The sequence below is a fragment of the Mus pahari genome, chromosome 18 (genome assembly GCF_900095145.1).
Source record: "Mus pahari chromosome 18, PAHARI_EIJ_v1.1, whole genome shotgun sequence".
Taxonomy (NCBI): Eukaryota; Metazoa; Chordata; class Mammalia; order Rodentia; family Muridae; genus Mus; species Mus pahari.
Genome location: NC_034607.1, coordinates 47,761,138 through 47,776,099, shown reverse-complemented (window position 1 = coordinate 47,776,099; position 14,962 = coordinate 47,761,138). Strand labels below are relative to the sequence as shown.

Here is a 14,962-nt window from a genome sequence, read left to right as displayed (position 1 = left end):
ACAGCAAAGTAGGTACCATTTACTTTCTCTTTTCTGGAGAAGGTTCAAAGAAGAAATAGAATGTGTCTGCAGAGACTCAGCAAGTCTATCTGAATAGATTAGCCAGCATTTATAAGAGAGGAATGGGGTGCCTAGTATATTCCACAAATGCAAAAAAAATAAAAATAAAAAAGAAAGAAAGACTGGAGAGCTCTCATATCCACTGGTTACATAGCAGTATGCAGAAGTCAAAGCTCTGTGCTCCTAATAGCTATAGTACAGTGTATAATGGGGAAGCTCCTGAAAGTTGTAAGAAACTGATTTTAAACACTGAAGTTTTTAATCAAGCCTCGTAATAATGTACAACTTCTGCGCATTTCTTTCATTTCTTAAATCACTGAAAAACAAATCACATAAAATATCAACATTCAGAATCCATTAGTCCAACTAAGTTATTTTTAGGAACATGTGGCAAATTCTGAGTTGAGTTTCCTTGCAAACTGAAGATGCCATCACAATGGTTAGGATCAGTAATGACAGCACAAAACAATGTTAGCAAGATTTTATTTTAATTCAGCATCACTAAAGAGACTCTTCATTTTATAAAAATAGTTTATAGGAGAGTGCATCAGATATTTAGAAGGAAAAACTGTGTGGTGTGCTGCTTAATGATAAATGTTTGAAGTGTATTCCAGATACCTCACTCAAATTGACATATATTAATATGTCCATATACATTATAAATCTAGAATTTCTAATGTTAAATTTTGGCTCTCTTCTTAAAATATTAAAGAATTTTACTATATAGAAGGTTAGGAAGAAAGTTATTTAGGACCAGAGGAGGAGCATTAATTATACCCCATCACTAATATAATTGGTTATTAAATATTCATTTCCAAATGTTGTTGTAATCTCAGGAGCTTAAAGGACAAGGTAGCAAAAGCTATAAAGGTCTAAGGAGATCTGGCAACTTATATATTTCCCATCAGTCTAGAAGCGTAATTACCTAATACATTCATTAATTTTCTTCTTTCATGAGCTGATATTATCTTTTCAAAATAGCTGCTCCTAGAATCTCCAAGGGTAAAAATAATTGTAGCAAAAAGCTTGCAGATACTATCTCCAGGCCTGACTTCTTGCATATTATGTCTAGCCAAAAATGTTCAAGCAACAGTCACAGCTCTTTGCACTGATATGATTTGCATCTCCCTTTTGCAGGTGGCTTAAAATAGTAATAAGTGCAGTCAAATTAAGTGATTGGCACTACAGGGAGATTTAGGCAGGTATTAAAGCCTGCTTTCTGTATTTTATACATTGATCTACTAATTGTAAGAACAAAATAAAATATAACAACTGGAGTTCCTGAGGGTTTCTTCCTGGTGTGAGCATGGGGTTCTGGCCTCTGACTTCTGGCCACCCACCTTGCACTATGGCCCCAAAATGGTAATCTGTGATCCTGCCTCAGCCCATGAACCCAGACTAGCACTGCCCTGAAGCTGGGGCACAATTCAGCGTCTCTCTGCCTGCGGAAGGAAGAAAATGAGCAGTAAGAGGCAATTGAACATATTGATGCAGTACAAAATGAAGCAGACACACTTAATGAACAAGCCAGTGAGGAAAATTTGAAAGCAGAAAAAAATGTAACAAAGTTTGCCAACCATTCTTTTCAGAAGAGGTCAAACTTGATCCCAAATCCCAAATATTTGGGTAACAACATTTGTCAACCATGTACAAGAGTCTGCACTGCTTGGGGAGGAACATAAGGAGGCTCTATATTATTTGACCAGCGTTGAAGTGACAGAATTTGAACGTATTAAATCAGGTTACAGGATAGATTTTTATTTTAATGAAAATCCTTACTTGGAAAATAAAGTTCTCTCCAAAGAATTTTATCTGAATGAGAGTAGTGACCCATCTTTAAAGGCCTCTGAAATCAAGTGGAAATCTGGAAAAGATTTGGCAGAACACTCAAGTCAAACACGGAATAAGGCCAGCAGGAAGAGGCAGTATGAAGACCCAGAGAGCCTCTCTACTTGTGTTACTGAGCATTCTGATGCAGGTGCTGACAAGTTAGGAGACATATTTGGCCAAATCCCTTGCAGTTCTATTTGGTTCTATGAATGGTGAAGGAGAGGAAAAGATGATGATGGTGGTGGCAGTAATGGTGGTGGTGGTAATGACAACAATGAAGAAGACGAGTTAGAAGAAACTGATGAAGAAGGGGATGAGGATGAAGGTGAAGAAGATGAAGATGATGATGAATGGGAGGAAGGAAAGGATGAAGGTGAGGATGGCTAGCATAGAAAACTGATGGATTCCAAACTTCTCAATTTTTTTCTTTTTACTTTTTTTATTTTCTTCAGTCCCTGGGAGCAAGTTACAGTCATTTCTTTGCCATATCTCTTGTGCTTGCCCTAAGTCCTCTCAACATCATGGTTCTCAGCAAATTTGGGGGAAAGTACCTTGAGCAGAATACAACAGAAGAAGAATCTCCACGTTTCTGCTCTAACTTCATTTTTATCCTTTCTTGTCTCAAACGCTGTGGATTCAACACAGCCACTGTACTCTATGAGAAGAAAGAGAAGTCATCCAGTTTCTTTGACTCTGCTGGAGGATGGACAGTACTAGGCCTGGTGTTGTAGTTTATAGCTTTCTTCCTTTCTCTCTATATTGAGCTCAGAGATTACACTGTGCCTCTGTGTGAATACAGACAGCATTTGCCAACATGTATTGATCTTCTTTCTCTTGCTTAATAAAAAGAAAAATGGGAGTTCAGTCAGCAAGGGTAGGTTTGATATGTCTGGTGGGGGGAAGTGGGCATTTGACATGACTTCTTTGGCATGTTTAATTGAGATGTTTAGCACGCATCTCTGTTGCTTAAGGTGACAATTTTAAATTAAAAATCCTCTCCTAAACATGACTTGAGCCCTGCCACTCAATGAGAGGATCAGAAGAAACTGTAGGGTTCTATTTGAAGTTGACATTCTCTGTTATAACTTTATTTTTAATTAATTATTTTTTTTGTTTTTCACAGTAAGGAAAAAGATGCTTATTTTAAATGTTGAAGCATACAAGTTGCTTTGTTACAATAGAACCAATGTGCACACACACAAAAAAAATTATAACTGGGAGCTAGAAATATGGTAGCAACTTTACTTTAAAGATCTCATTCAAAGTCCCACACAGAGCACACCAGTTATCCCAAGCCAGAGAGGTCAGATACAAAGGTGTCCCAAAGACTCACTGACCAGCTGGTCTAGAAAAACACTAAGATCCAGCTGTAATGAAAGATCATCATTCACCAAAAACATGAGGAGAGAGCAAAAGAAAAAGAAACTTAGGTTAACTCTGGCCTCCATGCATTCACAAAAGCACAAACATACATACATACATACATACATACATACATACATACATACATCCCTTCCTCCACACACACACACACTTAAACACACGTAGACACTCTTTAATTTTTTTAAAAGTCAGACATGGTGCCACACACATGTATCTTCGATACTGAAGAAATGAAGACAGACAAATGCCTGGAGCTTACTAGTTAGCCAGCATATTGGTTATTCCAGACCTCAGTGAGATACTGTGCCCCCAAAATAACTAGATAGATCAATAATGGTTCTGTACCTAAGAACTACACTGGGGGTTAACTTCTGGCCTCCACAAGCACACTGCAAACACATGCACTGTCAACTACATTTAAAAGTTCACACACATGTCTGAACAGGTGTATACACCCACACAGTCACACCTAGCCCCCAACACCTATACTTCTAAGTTCTTATACTTCAGTACTATGCACACAGCTGCATAAGCAGCTATATTGGAACCATAAAGAAAAATCTGTGTATTGATCCCATTCAAAATATACTCCTCTCTTCTGAGAGGCAATTGCATCCTCAATCACACCAGTTCAAATTATATACTTCCTTCCTCCTAGACGCCTAGCTTCTTTTATGCTTGGCCTGTTTGCACTGTGGTTTTGTTATAACCTGAGTCAATTATCAAGTGTTGTTAAAGTAATAGAAAGGAATGTAATGTACTCCACTAGTACATTTAAAAGCTCACTTCCCTCCAAAATAAGCATATCACAAAGCCCCTGCTTTCTCCTAGGACATGATCAAGATACACACACACACACACACACACACACACACACACACACACACACATCTTCTGGAGAGTCGTACAGAAAGAGATCCCTTATTTTCTTAAGTATAAACTTACTTTCTTCTTACTACCCTAAAATATGTAATATTTAAAAACCCTTCACTGGCATTTTTAACATATATTTACTACCAAGATTTGGTGATACATAATAGTAAGCAAACAAAAATGATAAAGAAACATGATTCTGATAGAAACTCATTCCTAGTAAAAATGAGTAGAACAAACCCCAATCAATAAGTAAACCGCATGATGTGTTGGGGGCAGTCAAGTTCGTAAGGAACAACCTGGAATGGGCAGAACCCATTGGTGTGGGCATCACCAGTTTTCATCCAATTATCAAGGTGACACTTCACAGAAGAGTCAGAGGAGAGGAGAGAGTGACTTGTGTAAATATCTGTGGGAGGGAAAAATACTCCAGATACAGGAATACCCAGTGCACATACTGATCAGAAGTTGTTGTTGTCTGAAACTCTTAGATATGAAACTACATTTTCATTTTAAGGGTTCAGACTTTGATGTAAATATCATTTCTATAAAGACAGAGAGAGAGAAAGAAAAAGAGAGCTACAGAGAGAGCAAGAAACATACAGACACACAATTGACATACAACACAGACACATAATCATCTCTCTCCCTTTCCCTCTCCCTCTCCCTTTTCCCTACCCTCTCCCTCTCTTTCCCATGTCTCTGTCTCTCAGGATGTCTCTGTCTCTCAGGATGTCTCTGTCTCTCAGGATGTCTCTGCCTCTCAGGATGTCTCTGTATCTCAGGATGCCCAGACATGAGATTCAGGGTTTTGGATTCAGGAGTTCTTTTCATACAGGAAGGCAGGTTGATTGACAAGTAAAGACAATTCTTCATAAAATTTGTGTTCACTCATCTCCTTCCATTGTCTACCTTAAATGTTTAGCCAAAATTATCATAGGCAGCTAGCAAATCTGTAATGTAATTGAAAATTTTTAGACAAATAATTTGATTTCTCAGCAGGAATAAATCAAATTTTCTATTTCTTCTTGAGTCTTCATTACTTAGATTGTTCAGGTATATCATATTTCATTTATATTGTAAAATTTATGAACAACCTTTCTGTCCACATATGTCTAAGTAAGATTTTGTTGTAACATATCTTCCATGATAATACTTCACCTTATTTTTAAATATTTATTTTTATTCACTCATGTGTGCCTGCATGTTTCTATGCACACAAATGTAAAGGAATTTTTACTTAATTTAATGTTTATGTTTTTACTTACTCACTTTACATCCTGCTCACTGCCACCCCTCCTGGACACCCTCCCTCACAATTCTTCTATCGTCCTCCTTTTTAATCAAGCAAAATAACTGCTCTGGCAAGGGATCATATCAAAAGACCTAGATCTAAGTGATTCAGCTAGAATGGCATACCTTTAATCACTCAGACTGAAATACAAATACACCCTTATTATGCACCTTTAATCCTAATCAACGTAGGTAATGTTAGTTTGTAGGTGAAAGCAGACATATTTGAAAGTGCTGTCTAATTGAGAGGCAAACAAAGTGATGAGTCAGAGAAAGATTTAACAGAATGAGTCAGAGATAGGATATAACCAACTCTCATGAGAACAGACAGGAACAAGAGGTGACGTAAGAGAACAGCACCGAGAGGGAGAGAGAGGAGGCAGTTCTACCAGGGCTGTGTTAGAGAGACAGATCACCGGTGAAGGCAGAATGAGACAGAGAATAAGAAAGACCTAGAGGATTAGAACATGTTGCCAAAGTTAGTACAAGGCCAAGGAGAACAATTCAGTGAGAATCTGAAAGAAGCAAGTATGAATCAGTCAACTTGGACTGGAGTTGAACCAGACAGCCAGAGTTCAGAAAGAACTAGGTAGGGTGAGTTTATTCAGTAGTAAGCCTCAGAGACCACAATTACTTCTGGTGAATTACAAAGAATGTGATGGTGCCCCAGGAGGCCAATGTATTACAGAATTAGTAAATAATAACTCAGAATTAACCACCCAGAGGTTAGGCAGTGGCCCAGCTATTGTGCTATTTAAGGCATATTAAAATACAAAGGCTGTGTGTCTTTCAATTGGGAACCTAGACCACTGAGACTGGTAGTGAACCGACAGTCGCAGACTCCAGGAAAGTGAGAAGTTCACAGAACCCAGCTGGGTGACATTAGCTGAAAGACCCAATAAAGGCGAGATAAAACCCGTAGAGACCACCCCCAGTAGATAAGCATGGCCTCCAGTTGAGGGATGGGGACACTCATTCATCTCAAAAATTTTAACCCAGAATTGTTTCTGTCTAAAGAAAATGCAGAGACAAAAAAAAAATGGAGCAGAGACTGAAGGAAAGGTCATCCAGAGACCACCCCACCTAGAGATCCATCCCATCTGCAGAACCAAACTCCAACACTATTGTTGATGCCAAGACGTGCTTGCTGACAAGAGCCTGATATAGCTGCCCCTTGAGAGGCTCTGCCAGCACCTGATCAATTCAGTGGCTGATACTCACAGCCAACCATCGTACTGAGCCTGGGGACCCCAATGGAAAAGTTAGGGGAAGGACTGAATTAGCCACCTAGATGTATTAATATTGATTTAAACACAGTCCAGCAACTTTCCTGGATATTTTCTTAGTTCTAGAGAAAGGGGGATGTTTTAGCGTTCAGCATATGAGACAGAAGTAATCCCTTCCTATTCCTTTACAGCACCTATTTGTATAACATATTTTATTCTATCAGTTTTCATATAATAATATATCTTATTTAAGTCCATCTAGACCAAAGTCTATACATTATTTTTTTCTGTTATATGTTGAATCTATGCTTTCTACTTCTAAGATTTAATCATTGACATGTATTATAAATTCGATAGTTGGAAAATATTGTGCTTCATTTAAACTATGGCCTCAGATGATTTCCTTTTTTTTTCTTGAAAATTATTTTCCTTCTGAATGCTTTTTAAAAAAAACCTCTATTTTCCATTTTCAGAAATAACTTTAAATATTTAAGCCATATTAGTTAAGGTTTTCTATTAAGTGTTTATTATAAAACTAGAGATGTTTGACTCTTATCAGTGAAAAATTCCCCAGATTGGGAATGCACATAATTTTTATTAGTTCAGTCCCTTAAATAATATATTTTCCTCTATTTCAGGTTTATTACTTAAAGTTATAAATTGCAGAGAACACATTCTACTCTGACTACTTTAAGCTTAATAGGATTTTTAGGCATTTTGGCTAGGTGCTTTTCCTCATTGAAGTCTGAGATGGAGCCTGAGGGAATGAATTTTCCAGACAAACATAATTATAGGTAGGTTTTATGGACTCTGAGAAATTCCGTATACAGATGTCTTTTCCTAGTTTCTGGTAAATATACAAGCTTACTTTTGAAAAGTATCAAAAAGTAGCAGGCAAAATATTCTGGGAGATCTGTTCAGAGAGAGGATACAGAACAGAAAAGGGATAGAGGGTAAAAGGAAGAAGATGGGGGCTGGTATAACATAGACATTAAAAGTAGGAACTGGGTGTGGCCAAGCAATTGAGTCCCAACTGTAGAACTCTATGGGGAATGGTATAGGTACATTCCTGATAAATGAGTGGAGGAATGGGCCAGGTAGAAAAGCTTATCTTCTGTGTACTCCTTCCTTTGGTCCAAATGCAGATAGATGGGCTGTCTGTGGCTCCCTATGCCATCTGATGTGTGAGCTGGATACACATTGGCTTAGCATGGCAGAGCAGAAAGAACTTAGCTGAATGCTTCCTGGTACTGTAGTGTCCTGTGTGTCCTGGACTTCCTACATCTAGATTCCTTTGTTTTAAATGGGAGGTGTTTCCTTTCATTTAAACCATGTTTAAATGCCCATTTTTTTATTTACAAAAGATCCTACTCACTCCTTACTTATACAATCATTTGGACCTAGTCTTGGGTAATGAAATTGTCATAGTCAGGGTTTCTATTCCTGCACAAACATCATGACCAAGAAGCAAGTCGGGGGGAAACGGTTTATTCAGCTTATACTTCCACACTTCTATTCATCCCCCAAAAATGTCAGGACTGAAACTCAAGCAGGTAGGAAGCAGGAGCTGATTCAGAGGCCATGGAGGGATGTTACTTAATGGCTTGCTTCCACTGACTTGCTCAGCTTCCTTTCTTATAGAACCCAGGACCACCAGCTCAGGGATGGGAGCCAAGGTAAAAGATGGAATAAAGAGAAGGGCAACTTGTTGGGATTTTGTCTTTTACTGTCTATTGTAATGCAAGCCCCCAAACCCTGGAGTCCACCTCTGGGACCCTGCCCCCAAGATAATTCTGATTGGTGAATAAAGATGCCAGCAGCTAATAACTGGGCAGAGGAGAGAGATAGGTGGAGCTGAGTTTTTGAGGACTTAGCTCAGGAGAGACCACAGGAGGGAAAGGAGAATCCACCATGGAAGAAGAAAGTGCAAGAGGAAGAGAGAGAGCCACCATGGGGTAGGAGTAGAGAAAACATGGCTGTATGGGCTAGCCAATTGGAGCTAAGAACAACCCATATGAAACATAGTAAGTGATAACTTGGGTTATAGATAGGAATGTAGATTCGAACGGCATGGAGGATAGGCAGCTGTCCAACTATGGCTCTGCCTAAAGCCAATTCTGGAAACATACATGGTCTTAGGCAGATTAAAAACCCTGTGCAGGGATTCCTTAGTATTTTTTCTACAGCAACTGACTCTAAAGGTGCCTGTTGAAAAACAAGGAAACCCACTGCTGCAACAGTCTCCCAAAATATCAACAGTCTTCTGGAATGCTTTTAACATAGCACAGGTTATATGCGAATGCCTGAGTCTTTACAGCCCTTTACATTAAGGAGTGCTGGGGCGGGGGTGTTCACATGAGGTGGATTCATAGCTGTGTTTATGATGTCTTTTTTTAATTGATTGAAAACATACCTAGTCCATAGAGAATTCCCTCCTTTTCACTTTAGACTCCAGTGCTAAAATAAAGACTTTCCTTTAAAGGAAAATGGCGTGGATTTCAATACACTAATTGGATTGCTACTGTACTTCGCATTCTCTAAGTTCCTATTCATACAAGTATTTATTGTGTGTACATAAATGCACACTGCAGATATGTATAATAATAATTATAACTTTATAAACATTTATTGAGCATCTATAATATTCTACATATAGAAAATTAATATTTTTTCATCTTTTTTTTGTTTGTTTGTTTTTTTTTGTTTTTTTGACACAGGGTTTCTCTGTTTAGCCCTGGCTGTCCTGGAATTTGCTTTGTAGACCAGGCTGGCCTAGAACTCAGAAATCTGCCTGCCTTTACCTCTTGAGTGCTGGGATTAAAGGCGTGTGTCACCACGCCCGGCATTTTTCATCATTCTTAAGATTCTTTTCTTTAACTCAATAGAGTTAAGATGTAAGGTGATTATCCAAAAGTACTTGGAAATACTATGAGAAGTGACATTATGCTACAACAGAAAAATATATTTCAGATATGATTGGATTTGATTCTAGCAATATGACTACCCGGCAATTACTTTCCAAAATGAAATGGGCTTACCAGAGATGATTCTTCTTAAATTAAGAGAAATGAGAAAATCCTTTCCACATTAGAATGCTTTGCTCCTGCTACTTGAATTGTCCTGTAAAGTCACAAAAGCCCAAACAAATTAAATACTGGAAAAGAATTAACCCAAATAAATTAAAAATTAGACTTTTAATTAGGTAGTTTGGCTTCTAATTTCCTTCACTGTAGATGAGTCTTGAGTTTATATTCAGAGTAGCATTAGCACCTACGTGAGACAAACACATCCAAAGCACAAGGTCTGATCTTAATTCTATCGCTAATAACCCATGAGGAAGTTTGCCTCTCTCTCTCTCTCTCTCTCTCTCTCTCTCTCTCTCTCTCTCTCTCTCTCTCTCTCTCTCTGTGTGTGTGTGTGTGTGTTCATGGGTTTGTAGGTTCTGGAGATAAAAAAAACAAATCAGGTAAGACTCCGGGGAGCTTTAGCTTACTGGGGACTCCCTGAGTGAACCACGTGGAGCCAGAATCTATGCAAAAAGCAAGAGAATTTTATTGTTCCAGTGCACTGGGGTCATCCCAGACCCAAAGGAGAGGGGGAAATCCCACAGCACCTGTTCAGCGAGTTTTTATAAGGTTTCCAGGGGCAGAACAGAGCATCAGCAACTAGGCGCACTATGATTGGTGGAGCAGTGCACCCTTTAAACTGATTGGTCTTTAGGGAATGAGTGACAAGGACTTCCCTTGTCTGAAGGGGAGCAATCCTCAGTCCTGAGGAGTGTGTCCCTACCTGCAGGTCATTTCCAGTCCTGCAGTCTGAGAAATGCTAATTAGCCTCTCCCTTCCGGAGTGGGGAGGGGGGAGAGTGTATCATGACCTTCCTAAAGTTCTGAGCTGAGCTTTTCAATCACAAAGTCAGAAAAAAAGGTAACTGAATACTCTAGGTACATTTTAATGAGATACACCTATGTTGAATCTGTATGCACCCACCCTTTAAGTGGTAGAAGGGAAAATGGTTTTGTAAGCAAAGCACTGTACAAACATACATGATTTACAACTGACTAAATGACATAAGAACAATTTAAGCCATCTCAGCTGACATTTCATGCCTGGCCTATCTCTTCCTCCTGGCCCAGAAAGCACAACACCTTTGCTTCTTTTTTAGCTGTGTCACTAATGTCCCCTATAACCCTCAGTGTGTCACTTGTTTGAACTTTAATAAAAAAAAATATCAAACTTGCAGAAAGGTTGAAGAGTAGTAAAAATATCCCCCATATACCTTCCTTAACCCTTCTTGACTTACACTATTGTTTCATCCATCTGTCTTACAAAGTATGTACAAGTATATATTTTCTCTTGCATAAATTATTAATATGTCATTTAAAAATGATGCACACATATTTTCAGTATGTATATATTCTTAATTGACTACTTATTTGACTATTTGACTTGATAATATTCAGATTTGAGACTTTTATTTCAAAGTATAAAGAATTTACACAATGTCCTGTAAAATCCAAAGAACTAATAAAATTGTAAACAGTTCCCTTAAGAAGCTAACCTAAAACATGTTATGGAAGTTCTTGTGATATTTTCACAAAGTTATAAGGAGATGAAAATTTCCTAATTTTTAAGTTTTTTCAAGGTGTTGCAAATATATTTACAACTGCTAGCAGCCTCAGGAAAAGTATTTTAGCATACTTAGTAGACAACATATTTTATGTATTAAAACAATTAATACATAATTGTTTTATTTTGTGTAATTAAAACACACTTAAACAAGACCCAAATTGACTTGTTTAAGTATGTTTTAATTACACAAAATAAAGTCTAAATAAAAATAATAAGTCCCAAGTATGCACTGGTGAGGTTCTTATCCCCCATCTGATACATTTTATAAATGCTTCATTACATTAATATATCAAACGTTAAGTTGCCAGTTTAGATATAATATTGCTATTTATCAAACATGGTCATTTCTAATATTAGAAAAAAATGACTAATAATGAGGTTTGCATAGGTTAATCCTTGTCATGGGCCAATCAGACACATGTAGTATGCTGATGCTAAGGAGAGGATGTTGCTTTAAACGGAAGACATGTTTAAGGCAGAGCTAAGTGAAGCAAGACCACCCCCTCCAGTTTAAATGTATGTGTAGAAAGGCGTATTGAAAAAGCACAATGCCTGGATCCGCTATTAGGGAGTTCCACTCAATATGGAAAGAAAAGTGCCCCTACCTCTCTACCACCACAGGAGGCCAAGTCTGCTGATGGAGGCTGCTGTTTTCATTCAGTTGCCATGGAGAATGAAAGCCCCTGCTTTTGAGACTCTATGAAGAAAGATTTCTTTCTTTTAATTTTCCGAGGTTATTGTATAATTACATCATCATCTTTCCTTTCCCCTGATTTCTTGTGAAACAGACTTCTGAACAGTTTCTGAAGAACAACCTTATATTTTCCATGTGACATTAAAGACTTTTGTGATTTGGATCACTATGAGTTCCTCGAGCATATGCACAGTTATTTCACTAAAAGTTATCTGGTGTGTTTATTTCAATATTCAGTGATTTAGTATTTTATACACAGAGAAATCCGACTGGTTTGGACGTGGAAGCTTCCTCATTATGAAGGCGGGATGGATTCCCCTTAAAGGGGAAATGGAATATATAATTGTGGATGAATAAAGCAGGGACTAGAATAAAAATATCGAGCGGAGTGGGGGAGAGAAGGGGATGAGGGAGGAATATGAGGAAGGACATCTAAAATTAAGGTCCATAATGTGGTTTATGTGGAAACCTAAAGAGGGGCATAAAATGAAGAGCCATTATAGGGTTATGTGGAAACCTATTAGAGTAGAAACTTCCCAAATTCTATACATATGTGAAGGTGATTTAAATGAGACGATGCCTAACTAGAGCCTTAACTCCTGCTACCTGGTGATCTCGGTATAGGAAGGTACTCTCCGTGCCACCAAAGGACTAACCTAGATACAAACTATTTAATCTACAATGGTGTCTTGCCTACAGTATGTTCCAGTTCACTGGTGGCACAAAGATTGTGGGGGTAACCAGCTAATATCTAATTTGATTTATGAGATGGAACTGATACACAATATTGCTTGGGTGACCAAGAACCTGAGACTAGATAGACCGAGAACCTAGTGGAAAATCAAATACTAATGTTCTACGAAAAGGAACACAGACTTCTAACAACATTCTGCTATTCTAATGGATTGGTGCCTTGTGTGACAATCATCAGAGAACCTTCCTCCTGCAGCAAATAGGAACAAATACAGAGACCCACAGCCAGATGATATGTAGAGAGTCAGAAACCTGAGGCCATTTAGCTCTAACAAGATGGCGTCATCAAATTGATGCCATCAGGGGTCAGACAGCTCTGTAGAAAGGGAGGCAGAAAGAATGTAAGAGCCAAAGGGAAAGGAAGACATAAATAAATAAAGCCCTCTAAATCAGTAAGACCAACTCACATATGAGCTCACAGAACTCAGAGAGCATGTGCAGAGGACCTCCACAGGACTAGACCATATGGGGCCCTAAAGCTTAAATGAGAAGTCAATATATGCCCCCCCAGGTCTACTCCAGAAGCTGTATCCAGTTGATAAAAACTTGTAAATGAAAACTTATTTTTCTTTAAGTGAGACTCAGTAGGGAAACAGGCTATTCTGAAGGAGAAGCTACATGCCCAGCAGTGGGTGTTCAACAGGAGACAACTGCATTTTGGAGGATCCTTGTCTCATAATGTTATATCAGAGGTATTCTTTTGTATTTTAATATTTTCTTATTTATTTATTTATTTATTTATTTATTATCATTTTACCCTATAGGTTTAATGTATATGTTTTTTTATTTGTTTTGTTTCAACTTTTTATGGAATTCTTGAGTGTGCAAAGGAGTAGGTTTCTGCATTCATATCTATTCCTTGGGTCTTCTCTTGGGCTCTTTTTCTTCTGATTGTTTGTGTTGTCCCACTCTGATTTGTTTTTCTTTGTTTTTCTTATATTATTTTTTATTTCATTGTTATCTTTAGGAATCTATTTGTTTTCTAATAAGAGACAGAAAAGGAGAAGATCTGGATGGGAGGAGAAGTGGGAAGGAACTTAAAGGAGTAGAGGGTGGGGAATATATTGTATGACAAAAATTATATTAACTAAAAGTGAATAATAATAATAATAATAATAACAATAATAATAAATGAACGATGGGTTGAAGTGAAGTCATGCAAAGTGAAGTGTTATGGCAAAGGCAGGAAATATCAACTACTTGAGTTGTTTTCAATCCAAAGTACAAAAAATATATACTAAATATAATGTGTATATATATATATATATATATATATATATATATATATATATATATATATATAATATAAATATAATATATATGTGCACATAATACTCTTGTGATTCTATGACAGTTAAATGCAAATTCTTTTGTTTTAAATGAAATAACTTTATTCTTTTATTTTTATTTTTTTTTCAGGGGAGAGTNCGAACGCAGTCCCCCACTACCACAAATTATGCAGTTGAGTTTCCCGCATTTGGGGAAATCGAAGGGGTCAGCACATCCGGAGTGCAATGGATAAGCCTCGCCCTGGGAAAACCACCTTCGTGATCATGATATCTCCCCTGCCAGGTAAGTATAAATAACTTTATTCTTAATAGCTCACAAATCAAAACACCATACTGTTAAGAGAAGCCACTCAAACCCTTGTCCAGTCCCAAACTCCAGGCATCTCAGTGAATGTCCATGCAGTTAGAATGGCCACTCTGAAGCCAGGAAACTCCACTTGGGCTTTATGCCATGACCGTCAGTTATATTTTCATCCAATTATTCAGCACAGCAGAAGAAGAAAATAACATGACAGAGGTGAGACTGGAGGAATGAGTAGGTTTATATCCTCTTGTATGATTCCTGCACCCTTTATCTTGATCTATATTTGCTCATCACCTGTTAGAATATCATAATTTCTTTCAAACTAAGTATGCCTTTAAGGCATCTGGACAAAATTCTTATTATCACCTCACAATTAAAAGGTACGAAGTGCACAAGAAACCTATGAATCATCACTCAGAGGTGACAGAAACAACAAAAAAAGCTACTCTAACAAATTACTAAGACCGATTTAAAACAGTTAGATGTTTTGTTTAATCTCTTGGAGATCAGCAACAATATTAGAACAGTGTTCCTTCTGGGCCTGACCCCTTTGGGGGTCAAATGACTCTTTCACAGAGGTCACATAACAGATATCCTACATGGCAATTATTTATGTTAGGATTCAT

General features: G+C 37.7%; 1 non-coding gene and 1 pseudogene across 1 annotated transcript; one reads left to right on the top strand and one right to left on the bottom strand.

The window, feature by feature from the left end:
• Nucleotides 1-1,408: 1,408 nt before the first annotated feature.
• Nucleotides 1,409-2,277, top strand: LOC110335506 (annotated as a pseudogene).
• An 11,882-nt stretch (nt 2,278-14,159) lies between these two features.
• On the bottom strand, nt 14,160-14,323 carry LOC115062550. The gene has a single exon (XR_003842491.1). It is a non-coding gene; the product is annotated as a U1 spliceosomal RNA (small nuclear RNA).
• Between the last annotated feature and the right edge of the window lie 639 nt (nt 14,324-14,962).